Source organism: Stegodyphus dumicola, chromosome 7 (genome assembly GCF_044657685.1).
Source record: "Stegodyphus dumicola isolate Sdum_Otavi_A_Nest chromosome 7, ASM4465768v1".
Lineage (NCBI taxonomy): Eukaryota > Metazoa > Arthropoda > Arachnida > Araneae > Eresidae > Stegodyphus > Stegodyphus dumicola.
The window spans coordinates 131,421,012-131,434,235 of record NC_140774.1 but is presented as its reverse complement, the minus strand read 5'-3'; positions in this window follow the sequence as shown (position 1 = coordinate 131,434,235).

The following is a 13,224-nucleotide window of genomic DNA, read 5'->3' as shown; positions in this document are numbered from 1 at the left end:
ATTGCTTTATTTAGAAAAATGATGGCACTTCTCTCTCTCAAATCGTATTGTTTAAGAGAAATTTTTAAGTTAAAAAAATATGAAATAAATAGTATTGCCAAAGTCGAAACTTATTGTTATTATTTACGGTTATATTCTGAGTTGAAGAAAGCACGTGATTCCATATAACGTCACTGTATGTCGAAAAATATTTCGTTAATTTCAGTATTTTAAATGAATAGCTGCTTTTGGCAACTTTTATGTTTCACCTTTAGGTACGTGACACGATATGCTATCGCTACGTTAATTCTTTTATTGAGATTTTGCAAATTTGTTATATTAAAATTAATTTAAATAATAACTTCAAATGTATTACCCCAAGTGTCAAAGGTCTTTGTTTCCTGACTTGGCAAGAAAAATTTATTTACGAATAGCTGGTTGCTAGGAAAGAATGAATACATTTTCTTCATAATGGAATGTTTCTATGCATTTTATGCTATTCTAATTTTATTTATAAAAATTTAATTTCTTTTATTGTATAGTTCCATTCTGAGTAGAAGTTTAAACTTCTGTAGGTATTTAACATATTTTAGATGCAATGTTACTTTACTACAGTTACATATTTTTTTTTTTCAATTTACTAAAATGTCTGAACGCAAGAAGACAGCACAAACGTTACAGCGAGCTACAGAAAAAATGAAGTAAATAGCACTAGGAGACTCAGCAGGCAAGTACAAGAAATTTGTTGCAAGTAAACGAAGGATACAAGACTGTCCGCGTCATCGTCAGATTCGACAGGAAATACCAGAACAGCTCAAGAAGCTGCATAAACAACTCAAGACGCTGCAGATTACGGACAATTTCGGTTCGAAGAGGCAGAGCTCATACAAGGAAACAAGCTTCGCATGAACGCATCACGACATACACGTAGTACTCTTCACAATGCAGGAAGTTTACTTTGAGCAAAACACTGTATACGTAGAGCTCGTAGACATGTATAGTAAAGATTTTGCTTTGTCAACAGCCCCCTAGTAAAATCTATGAAGTTTATATTGACATCTCACAATACCTGAAAGAAATTTTTCTATTTACTTCTTCATTTACTATTTTCTTAAATTTCTTATCAGTAATCCTGTCTATATATTATAGATATCAAAATCAGAAAAAATTAATTAATTATCTTTAAATGTATCTAAGTGATGAATACTTCGCCCCTGTTCGTACCGAAACAACACGATGTAATTCTAGATACCTAGAAAGTAAAATGTATTCAGCATGCTGTACGGCAAGCGACAACTATAAATGGTGATAACACAAGAATGTTATATAATGTTATATACTGGCAGAATTTAAAAAAAAGAACATATACATCCGTGTTTTAAAAATACGAATTTTGCATCAAATTGCAAAACAAATATCTTAAAATCTGCCTTTCCATGCATAAGAGTTCAGGATTCGGAAAATTATATTTTCGTAAACGGTTTAGCAAAAATAACAAAAATTATTGCCTTGAGAAATGGATAATCTTGGTATGAATACGAATTACGCCAAGACTACTCGTCAATGGTTGTTTTGAACACGCTCTTAATGTAAATATATAACCCTTAAAAAACGTAAAGTGAGTGAATCTCCTATTCGAGTGTGTCTTTATATCTTGAGTATTTAAGAAATAAGAATTGCATTTATCTATCTCGATAAAGCTAACGCTATTGCCCGAATAACAAAGTTTATTTAACACTTGATATAACCAACTTCATATATATCTTGAAATAAAACATAAATTTCCTAATGAGATACTACCAATTGCAGAAAAAATACAAAAATAATGGAATTTCTAATAACACTACAAGTAACATACCGAGCAATAAATTGCGCTGCAAAGCTGATGCAATCTACAATATGTAAACCACAAAATTTATGTTACGCTATAGAAATGCAATAGAATGAGAAATGAAACTGTGATGAGATTTATAATGAAAAATTTACCATAAACTATTAGTATATGATATAAGTAAATATATACTTTTAATACTATTCATTTAAATATGTTCAAACGTTCATAATATTCATTACTTACAAACGCTTCTTCATCCATCGAAGCATAGCACAAGCCATTCTCAATTCAGTGCTGGTGCACGTCAATAAAATAAGGATAAATCCAAATTTTTACAAAAAATCAATCGCTTTGACTCGTTTCTCAAAAAACGTATATCTACAAATGCAGTATTAATATATCACATCAATATAATTCGTGACCATAAAATCACCAAACAACGCATTAAACGCAAAAAATCGCATTAAGGCAGAATGAAGAATTTTCACTCTTACAATGACTTTTACAACAATATATAATAGAATCGAATTTCTAAACTAAGTGTTCATTGTTACACCATATTTCTTTCTTGGGGAACCTTTCATGGTTGTTCAGTAATTCTAACTGTTAACTGGTATAAAAAGAATTATGATTTCATATATATGCACAGACTTATATATGTATTATATAACAAGTATCTGTAGTATCATACATCATCTTATATTATATGTATTCGCATAATTCTAAATTAATTATACTAGTCAACATAATTTGTATATTGATAGCAGCACAGTTTTAAAATTATTTATTACTATCTGCTTGCTAACGATTATATAATTAAGTACAGTGGTACCTCGACATACGAGTTTAATATGTTTCGTAACCTTGCTCGTATCTCAAAGCAATTTTCCGCATTGAAAGTAATCGAAATGCCATTAATCCGTTCCAGCTCCCAAAACACGACCTCAGCTGTTTTTTTAAGTGTTTTTGAATAAGAAAAATGTAGTTTCTTATTCAAAAACAAGAAGAAACATTTATTTATAAATAACAAATACATATTCTATAAAAACATAATTAAAAGAAAAAGTGCCTACGGAAGCGCTTAATTTTTGTCACTGGTCTTCGCTCTTTTTGTCATGATCTGCTCATTTTCACCCGCAGATCGTTTAAAAAAACTGTCCAAGGAGGTTTGTTTCTTCCTACCTGTCAAGGTATTGCGGAATCGAGTTAGGCAAGTTTCGTTGAACAACTCCGATTTAGGACTAGTTGGAACTTTTTCGCGGTCATTTTTATCCACGAACTCTAGAACTTTATCCCACATTCTCAAGATCTGTTTTATATCTCTTGTAGGGATAACCTCCTCCATCTCTGGCTCCTCTTCAAAACTAATTTTTCGTTGAACCACCGTATGCTGCTGCAAATGCAGATCGTGTAACTCCTCGGTTGTCAGCTCCTGAGACTGTTCCTCTACGAGTTCGTTCACATCTCTCTCCTCCACCTCCAGACTCATGGATTTTCCCAGAGAAACAAGCTCCTCTACCACTGACACTTTGGGTTCCAATCCTTCGAATTCTCTTTCAGCTACAGCCTCAGGCCACAGCTTCTTCCATGCAGACGTTGTAACACCCAGCCAGGCCTGAACAATAATTCTTAGGCACATCACGATGTTAAAGTGGTTTTTCCAGAACTCTCGAATGGTAAGGTTTGTGTTCTCTGTCACCTCAAAGCAGCGGCGGAAAATGTGCTTGGTGTACAAATTCTTAAAATTAGAAATCTCCTGCTGATCCATGGGCTGCAGGATAGGAGTGGTGTTGGGTGGTAGGTAGGGAAATTTTATATACTTGAACTCTTCGAGTAAATCATCTTCGAGATTTGATGGGTGAGTAGGGGCATTGTCGAGGCCAACACCAGAACAGAACACCAGAATTATCCACTCCACAAAGAAGTTCATTCTGTCCCACGCCTTCGGATTTGCCCTCGACATATCTTCTTAAAATTATAACTGGCAGGTTTTCTTTTAAAATATTATATGACTTAAAGCCTCTGGGGTTTTCCGAATGGTATACTAGCGGAGGCTTGATTTTACAGTCGCCACTCGCATTGACGCAAATTGCTAGATTTAATCTATCCTTAATGGGTTTGTGACCTGGCATCTTCTCCTCTGCCGTTATGTAAGTTCTATTCGGCATCCTTTTCCAGAAAAGCCCTGTCTCGTCACAGTTGAGGACTTGCTGGGGGGGGGGGATGTATCCTTTGGCTACTATCTGTTCGGAAAACATTTTGATGTAAACATCAGCTGCCTTTACATCCGGATTTGCTGCCTCACCATGCCTGACGACGGAGTGAAGGTCGGTCCTTTCCCTAAAGTTGTCAAACCAGCCCCGACTGGTTTTAAACGGGTCTTCCGATTCCACGTTTGTAGAAGTGTGTGGGATCTTCTTTAGAAAATAACCGTAAATCGCTCGTAAATAACTCGTAATAGTGCCTTCTCACATATGATGCTTTGTGTTAAGTTTCCTCCTTGAAGCTGCTTCTCTCTCACTCACACCATCAGTAGTTTCTCCATGTCTTGACGGAGAGAGGTCGGAGCTTAAAAATTATTGTAACGCCCTTAGTTGGCGTTATACTTTATCAACTCCTTTTGTTCAAGCACAGTAAATATCATTGATGTGTTACGCCCGTACATCGTCCCCAAGTCAATTACTCGCACACCTTGCTCATGGTTTTCTATTATTTAACGCTTTAATTCAATAGACATCATCATCTTCTTTGGACCCAGGGTTATAAAAATAAATATGATAATGTTTTCTAAATGTACAAAAAGCAAAAAACGCGAACCCAACTTACCAAAAATGCTTCCAAAACGAGGGAAACAAGCACTCAGACTGAGGACTAGTCTGAGGTGGCAGAAACTGTTAGACGCTGCACACGACACCTACATGCGCGCGCATGTTGCGGTCGTGTACAACGGTGTAGTGTGCGATTCCTCGTATCTCAAATCTTGCTCTCGTCTCAAAGCAAAAACATCGCTCGCTCGGTAGCTCCTGCCTCAAAACACTCGTATGTTGGGGCACTCGTATATCGAGGTACCACTGTAAATACAGTTTATAGTTTTTTTAATGTGACAATCATTATAAGCCATGTAGATTTTTCTTTGTGGCTTCATTTGTTTTCTCTTCCAAAATTTCGGACGTCCAACAGTTTTGTCAGTTTCGGGCTTTTGGTATGGAGAGTGAGAAAATGAGATAAGACCAGAATGAACTTCAGTTCTGAACTTTGCAGTTCAGCATAGAGTAAGGAGTATTGACAGATTTATGTTCGCTCTTTACGTGCGCTTTTCATCGTATTTTCTTCATCATTCTCAGCACTTTAAAGTGATAACTACTAGCAGTGTTCCTTTATATTTCGTATATTTTTGGAATTATATTTTTTTACTCGTACTTTTCGAAAAACTCCAGAATTGTTTAGTGTTTTTTCGGGACAAATAAATTCTAACAAGCTACCAGCTCTTCCGCATGCTTTACGAACCTTTATGCCAGGAACAATTTTGGGTGTTAGAAGTAGGACAGAATGCTAGTGACAAGAACAATTGAGGAGTATCTGAGGCAGCTTGTGACAGTCTTTGCTGCGTTCCAGGAAGATATAAAAGGAGAGGTTGATTCCTTTACAGAAGAGATAAATGCGTCCAACAAAAGAGGGAAAGGGGAAATAATACCAGTTCAAGGAAAGATGAAATCTATCCAAAATTGATACTTAAGCCTGTCAAGAAGAAATAAAAGACAACAGTAGAAGATTTTCGAGGATTTTGAAAGCAGAAATAACATGGTCGAAAGGAGAGTTAGAGAAAGTGGAGAACGTGTTTCTGCTGTCAAACAGCAAATCAAAGAAAGAGTTAATGCTGTCAAACTACAAATCAAAGGAAGAGTTTCTGATGTCGAACAACAAATCGATGACAGATTTTCTGCTGTTGTCGCGAAAGAATCTGACAGCTTGAACACATTCATAATGACAACTGGAGACGATTCTGATACCTTTAAATTGGTACCTATGTTTTCCAACCCATTTCTCGTGCTTTCCACGTGTGATGGAAAAACATTTGGCATATGTACAAGGCTCAGTTCTGTATAGCTCCAAATGGAAATGGGTAGGATTCCGAAGACAAACCTGTAATTTCGCAGCTTCTCTGAGAATAGAAGAAGACGATATCGGTCCCACTCTTCTAGAAACCAAAGGCTAGATTTTGATGCTGTACCCTGTACGCGAAAGCTCTGCTAAGAAGTGTTTAAAAGGCTACAGAAGGCTGCAGTTAATATCTCGATAGCAGAAGCTCACCAAAATAATCCAGAAGCTCGCCACTGATATCGAAATGCTCTCCCATCTCTCCTTTTTTGACTGCTCAACAGAAATACATGAAGTACAATCCATGAAATACTTCCTCGGTGGCATACGGGAACCTGAGGTATAGAAACAACTGCGAATAGTGGATCTCAAGGATTTAAAAAATGCCTAGAGTGTACGCCATGAAAAACGTGGCAGTCCTTTCAGAAACTTGCACACACCATTGCCCAATCGGAACTACTCCAACCCAGAAGCTAGTGGACAAGTGACAGCTCGTCCAGGCATTCTACCCACTTAAGTAAGTGCCTTGAGGCGGAACAGACGTCAGACGAAAGCGACCTTAGTATGCTAGAACTGCAGTGGTGATGAACACTTACGAAAGAACTGCAGAACACATTAGGACACAGAAGATAATGCTGCTAATCAGCAAGAAGTCACGAAAACAAATCGTGGATGTTGAGCGGAATTTGCCAGAGATTGCCAGATATTGAGAAGTCCCACATAAAATCCTTTCAGATTTCGGTTATGGTTGGTGGCAATAATGGACTTTTCAATCATGAGGCATACAAATAGAGTTCCCTTAGTATAACAATCGATACATGAGTAATTTACCATCATCCAAAACCTCAAGTCGAGATGATAGAACCAGCATGAACAGAACTTTTCCTTCCAGGATTATAGCTGAAAACAGAAATTTCCGGTAAGGCATTATGAAATATGCTAAGAACGTTAAGAGCAGGAAATGAGTACTAATAATATGTTCTTTCGTTGAATTATCAAGGCCGTCATTCCGGTGACGGTTGAAACGTAAGTGCCAAAGCTAAAGTCATTGGGGAATGCGAAGTGGTTGCATCACGTTCTCCATTGAACTACGTTAAGGGGTCTCGTACACCTTAAAACCCTCAAAACCTCTGAATATGATCCTGTTGTAAGGATTGGGATAACATATTTATTTTTAAAGCTATTACTTCCAGTTTTTTACAGCTCACTACATAGCACAGCTGAATTAGTAAGCAAATAGTTTGTGTTGCCACAAATGTTTTTATAATTTAATCTTCTTTGTGAGGTAATTTATTATATGTTCACGTAATACTCCCACTTTGCGTGCACAATTTAAAACATTCTGTTATATATTTTAACTTCATAGTTAATATACAGCTTGTATAGCATCTAAAGACTACTGTGAACCAAAAATCTTAAGAATTTCATGTTAAATTCTCATTTTATTTAGAACTAAATTTATACAATGCATTTTAATAAAAAATTTTTAATATTTCCATGCGTAAAACTTTTGACTATTAAAATATTCAATATATTTTTGGTTCAGTTAGATGATAATACTCATATAAAGAAGTCCATTAAATTTAAAGTGTGTACCAAGAACCGTTTTTAAAATATCATGCGCGCAACAGTGAAAATTTATGTTTTGAGATAATCAAGTTTTAATGTAAATATTTTTTTAAATACTTCTCTTGTCATAAAATATATAAAATGCTTATTTTCTGAGAGATATTGTAATATTATACAATTTCCAATAGTTGGTATAAGCATAATTAATGTAAAATAAGCTGCCATCATCAAAGTATAACATATCAACTGAAAATGATTTGAAACTTCTACGCTATCAATGATACAACTAAAATTTTTCTTACAAATTGGAACTTACTTATAGGCAAATGTTTCAGGTAAAGTTCTCTGTAATGTATTATTGTATATCAAACATATAAATCATTTAATAATTCTTCCACAGAATAACTTTAGCATACTCTAAATGCTATGTATACAACTGGGAAAAAATGCATTTTAAGAAAATCGAGTTTTGAAGCAAATATTTCAGTATACAACTCTCTAATAATAAAGTGCATAGTATATTTATTTTCAAAATGATATATTTAAAAAGTATAAATCCTAATAAATTGCATAAGCTTTTGTCAATATGAAACACATTAAAATTACCATACTATATAAAATACCATGACAGAATGATAGCCGTGTATTAAAATACGTGTAGCATATTCGAACAAATAATTTATTTTTACATAACCACATCAGTTAAGTACTTTCAAGCATTTAAGCATATGATATGTATCATATTATGCAATATTATTTAAACATAGGTGGGAAAAAAACCTTTACGACTTATTTGAAATTGTATGCTAAACTGCTACATTCATCGAAGTATAACATATCGACTAAGAATGATAAAACTAAAACTTCCTTACAAATAAGAATTTACTTATAGCCAAATGTCTTAGCTAAAGTTCTCTGTAATATATTACTGTATATCAAACATATAAAACATTTAATAGTTCTTCCACAATGTAACTTTAGCATACTTTAAATGCTATGTATACAACTGCGAAAAACCGTATTTTAAGAAATTTGAGTTTTAATGCCAATACTTCAGTATATAACTTTCTAATAATAAAGTGCATAGTATATTTATTTTCAAAATGATATATTTAAAAAGTATAAATCCTAATAAATTGCATAAGCTTTTGTCAATATGAAACACTTTAAATTACCATACTATATAAAATACCATGACAGAATGATAGCCGTGTATTAAAATACGTGTAGCATATTTGAACAAATAATTTATTTTTACATAACCACATCAGTTAAGTACTTTCAAGCATTTAAGCATATGATATGTATCATATTATGCAATATTATTTAAACATAGGTGGGAAAAAAACCTTTACGACTTATTTGAAATTGTATGCTAAACTGCTACATTCATCGAAGTATAACATATCGACTAAGAATGATAAAACTAAAATTTCCTTACAAATAAGAATTTACTTATAGCCAAATGTCTTAGCTAAAATTCTCTGTAATATATTACTGTATATCAAACATATAAAACATTTAATAGTTCTTCCACAATGTAACATTAGCATACTTTAAATGCCATGTATACAACTGCGAAAAACCGTATTTTAAGAAATTTGAGGTTTAATGCCAATACTTCAGTATATAACATTCTAATAATAAAGTGCATAGTATATTTATTTTCAAAATACATTTAAAAAGTATAAATCCTAATAAATTGCAGAAGCTTTTGTTAGTATGAAACACGTTAAATTTACCTTGCTATATACATTACCATGACAGAATGATAGCCGTATATTAAAATACATGTAGCATATTTGCACAAAAATTTATTTTTACATAACCACTTTAGTTAAATAAACTCAAGCATTTGAGCAAATGATATGTATTATATTGTATAATATACATATTATTTAACATGGGTGAAAAATCGTTTACGACTTACTTCAAATTGTATGCTAAACTGCTAAAATTTTATTTACAAATTAAAACGCACCAGCACAATAAACATCCCCATCATTTTTATGGAGGCCTGCACTTCTGACATTTTTTGCTGCCTTTCAAGTTTACGCTGTTGTTTTGTTTCTGACAAGCCTTTCTTTTCTGCGTTATCTATTCTCTTGTTATCAATTTGTAAAAATCCTTCAATAGAAAACTTACTTCTAAAAAGCTGTAGCTCATTCATTACAGAATGTCTACCAACAGACCTTTCGTTAAAAGCAATTACTGCTTCATTTTCAGCAATTTGAACTATCCTACTACCAGCACGACATGCCTTTGGACAAATTTTCCAAATTAAGGAATTAAATGATTCATTATTATTTTGTGTTTTGCCGCCAAGGCAACGTCTATATAACGAAGGTTGTGACAAATCTATAAAAACTGGCTTTATTGCCTCCATTACAGCGACTGGTTCAGAATTTATATGCTTATAATCAGCTTTATTTTGCTTAGCTATATTGTATTTGCCCCATGTGGTTTCATTTGTAGGACAAACGTCATGAATCGGCTTTTCATCACTCGATATTTTGTGGTAGTAAATTGCCCAAATGGCTTTTCTCATATCACTAACAGACTCATTATATTCTCTAATCGCATTACCACAATACGAAGTTATTTCATTTATTAACTTATCTGTTAGTCTCCCTTTCCCAGACAGATTTTACCGTCATTTAATTTCACTTTTTTTCTTTCAAGTTTTAATTTGCGTAACCATATTCCCATTCGTTTTTGAATATGTCCAACACACTCAATTTTTTCTATATTTAATGAACCATATGGTTTGGCGTCAGTTATACCTGCAAATGGTTTTGCATCAACTATGTTAAGGATCTTAAGTTTTACTAACGTTTATTTTATTTTAAATCTTTACTATCACTTCTTATTTTCTACTTCCGGCCAGAATTAAAAGCTTTAACTTATTTATGCAAAATTTGTGTGGCGAACGCCAAGTACTTAAGATGTGGCTTTTTGCCAAGCGAGAGAGAGGAAGGAGTTAGTCGAAGCAGGCCGCTTACCTTAGAAGTTTTACTCAGTTGCTGGTTGCCTTCCAGGCCAGAGTTTTAATCCTCGTGATAATGTTTAAACGTATTGTAGTGTTAACAGTTCTCTGTACTACATACGGCTTCCTGTTAATATACGGCCAATCTTCCACGTTTATTATTCCAAAGGTAAGTTAGAGTTTAGTTAAATATTTTTATATTCTTACGTTTAGACCACAAGTAGTGGGTCTTTGTATTCCAAAGTACGGAAATTATTGTAAAGAGAGAAAAATAAAGGGTTTTGTATACCTTTCTTGTGTATCCTGTCTACTTCCCACAGTTATTGAACATAGCTTTAGTAAGCTCTCTGTTCCGAGTCAGGTCCTTGAATATTCCCGAAGAAAGTAAGACGGAATATTGAACCTGATAGTGGCGCCCAACGAAGAAGAATAACCATGGCCGAGTTTCAAGAAGAACCTGTGCTGCCTGCAGAAGCGGCTCAGAATCCAGAAATGCCAGCTGCCGCCCTGGAAAGATTTGGTTACATCGTCCAGACCATGCGCGCTTCGATGAGACCAGAAGCAACATTTAATGGAAACTCACCGGTAACCAGTTTTTTGGAAAAATTGGATGACCACTTCATGCTCTACCCCGTGCACGAATTTCAAAAAGTTACCTTAGCTACCAGCGCTTTGAGGGGCCAAGCGCTTAATTGGTTCAAATGTATAGGCAGAAGTCTCTTGGGTCAAGCAGGAAGTCCCACCTTTACTTACGAGAATTTCAAGACTGCCCTAGTAAAAGCCTTCCCTGTCGTAAGGGATCGTGCGAAATTAGAAACGGAACTTTTCAGCATATATAAGCAAAGAATCGAAAATCTCTCAAGCTGTATTTTAAGAAAAATTCACGTCTTCCAAATCTTGTATGGAAACCGTCCGGATCCTGAGATAATTCAAGTGATTTTGCCGAGGTTACTGCCCCAAGTGCAAGACTTTATTGAATTAAGAAATCCGACTACACTGGAAAAGTTATTTGAGCTAGCAATCCAGTTTGAAAGTAGAAGAACGGCGGACATTGAAAGAAGACGCCAATATCAACAGCGAAACCAATTTGGTGCGCCAAGACTACAGCAAAGTCAAGCACACGGCTACGGAAGCAAAGCGAATCAGTGGGCAAGGAAACCCGAGCATTCAAAAACAGCCGTCGAACGTCGACAGTTCAATAGCAATCCAGGAAAAAAGTCCCAAGGCCAGTAAAAAAAGAAGGAAAGCACGGAAATGAAAAATAATTTAAACTAAAACGGATTTCTGCTGACGGGAGGGTGCGGAAATCCGAAGGCCACGAAAACCCCTCTTCCTTCAAGTTAAATACAGTAATGGTGAAAAATTTGACTCTTCCGAAGATTGAAGTGTTGGTGAATAATATGCCTGCCACCGCACTCCTGGATACAGGCGCGCAGTGTTCCTGTGTGGCAGAAGTTTTTTTAGAAAGTATTTTCGTAAATATCGTATATATAATTCGGATAATACGACAGTGTTAGCTGCGCAAGGAGAAAGATGTAAGTGTATAGGTAAATTACCGCTGTATGTCCGTATCAAGGACGAACAAGTAAAGGTTATGTTTTTCATAGTAAAGAATCTGCAAGCACATATTATCTTAGGAATAGATTTTCTTTCAGAGGCACAAGCAACGCTAGATTTTAATGAAGCGTCCCTTAAGCTGACAATGAAACCAGTTCGTGAAGAAAAGGCTGAACCGCCGATGTTAAACCTTGACCACCTGCCTAATGAAGAGCAACGAAGAATCCGACAAGTGGTAAGTCAATTTGCTTCGTTATTTAGTGATATTCCAGGATTTACTCAGGTTAGTAACCATAGTATTGACACCGCAGATTCAATGCCAGTTCGCCACAAAGCATACCGGTATGATAAGAATAAGGAAAAAATTATAGAATGGCATATCACCGATATGCTACGTATAAAGATCATAACGCCCATCTCAAGTAGTTATGCTAGCCCGGTGGTTTTATGTAAGAAAAATAATGACTATCCATTGACACATCCAAAAAGGTGGACATTCGCAATTGACTACCGTAAATTAAACTCCATAACTAAATATCCGGTATATTCGTTACCTATTATTGAAGAAATTCTAAGGAACATAACATCCACCAAATATATGACGACTTTAGACTTAACGACTGGTTATTTTCAAATAGGGGTTAGGCCTGAGGACGTGCCTAAGACTGCTTTTATAACCAAGTCTGGCACTTATGCATTTCTGCGTATGCCGTTTGGCCTTTCAGGGGCACCGGCAACATTTCAGCGATGTATGGACATCGTGTTAAGGCCTGTTCATGGAAAGTCCACATTTATCTATTTAGAGGATATCATTATTACTAGTGATAATCTCGACCAACATGTACAGGATTTAAGACAGGTGTTTTCTTTATTAACCACTTCACCGGCAAGCAAAACTTCTATATTTTGTACCATTTTTCTCTTCCAAAGGTAAACATTTTGTGTCTGAAATTTAGCTCAGTTAACGAGAGAAATATTTCCTTCCCCCTTCCACTACCTGTGAGGTCTATTGAGAAATTCTATTGAAATGAACCTGAACCCCGTACTTGTCACACTCAACGACGTCACTTACAACCCCATAAAGGCGACCATCGAACACAAAAGCTGGTACCTCGTAGATGAGATATTATCAGCTTTGACCACACTACCATTTAAGACCAAGCTATGTCGTCCCTGGAAATCTGTTTTTATAATTATTTAA